This window comes from Pseudorca crassidens, chromosome 12 (genome assembly GCF_039906515.1).
Source record: "Pseudorca crassidens isolate mPseCra1 chromosome 12, mPseCra1.hap1, whole genome shotgun sequence".
Taxonomy (NCBI): Eukaryota; Metazoa; Chordata; class Mammalia; order Artiodactyla; family Delphinidae; genus Pseudorca; species Pseudorca crassidens.
In genome coordinates, this window is record NC_090307.1 from 19522449 (window position 1) to 19523753 (window position 1305).

General features: G+C 52.4%; 1 pseudogene; it reads left to right on the forward strand.

The window, feature by feature from the left end:
* The first annotated feature begins 229 nt into the window (after positions 1–229).
* Positions 230–1056, forward strand: LOC137204097 (cyclin-dependent kinase 2-associated protein 2 pseudogene; annotated as a pseudogene).
* The last annotated feature ends 249 nt before the right edge of the window (positions 1057–1305 follow it).

Genomic DNA, 1305 nt, shown 5'->3' on the forward strand with positions numbered 1-1305 from the left:
CTTCTGATGTGCATTATTGGTGCTTATTGTTCAACGGTTTAGAAGTTGAAATGTAGCCAGAGATTTTCTTTCCATACGCCATTAATGATGTAAACCAGAGAGCTTCCTGCAAAGAAGATAGGAAGTATTCTTTACTAAAATGCTGGAGTTTTTTCGTTTCATTAAACTAGTTTATTTATTTCATTCATCTAGGGACACTCTAGATTTCTGCGGCACCCAGGAGTTGGGGATGTCCTACAAACCCACCGCCCCCGCCCCCAGCAGCACCCCTGGGCCCGGCACCCCGGTCCCTACAGCCGGAAGTGTCCCATCGCCGGCTCGACGCCAGAGCCGCTGCCCCTTTCAGACCACTGTTTAATGACTGTGGACCGCCCTCCATGGGCTACGTGCAGGCAGTGAAACCACCTGGTGCCCAGGGCTCCCGGAGCACTTACACTGACCTGCTGTCAGTCATAGAGGAGATGGGCAAAGAGATCCGGCCCATCCGACCTATGCTGGCAGCAAGAGTGCCATGGAGCACCTGAAGAGAGGCACCATCCATGCCCGGGCCCTAGTCAGAGAGTGCCTGGCAGAGACAGGGCGGAATGCCCGCGCATAACAGGAGTCGACGCTGCCTCAGCATCTGGACCTTTCCGGGCCACTGCAGAGCACCTGCTTCTCCCTGGCCTTCACCCCGAGTTGCACTTCCCATCCTGGGCTTCCTGTCCTGTGTCCTTTGGTGGGTGGCCTCCAGGAACCAGTGGGCGGCTCTCACTCCAGTCGGCAGCACTAACTGGAAACCCCCAAAGGAGTTAGCAGCGAGGTCACTGTGAATCCCACCCGTGACCTGCCAACAGTGTTGATCCAACTGGAGCTTCCTCCTTTCTGGGGCCCACACCACTCAGCACTTACCCAGGACTTCTCACCACTTTTCCCAGCCCCTTCTCCCCAGCAGGGCCTCAGAAGGCCTGTCGCCTCCCAGCCCTGTCTCCTGGGCCGTGGCGACTCTTTTCTCAGTGAGTCTCTTGCTAAACATGCCCTTTTTGTATAAGTAAAAGATAATTTGGAAAAAAAAAATTTGATATTCATTAAATAAAAATAATATAGTTTCCCTACATTTATTTGAAGAACTGCTCCTTTGATTAAAATCCTGAAAATCTGTAACCATAGTGGGGGAAACAGTTTCACTTTGACAGCAGTAACCGCACTGGCCTGAGAGTGATTCCTGTCCCACTACTAGAGGCTGATTCTGTCCCAGAAACACTGGGCTCAGGGGAGGAATCACTGCTTTGCTTTGCCACATGAGAGAGAGGTGTCTTTCCTCCA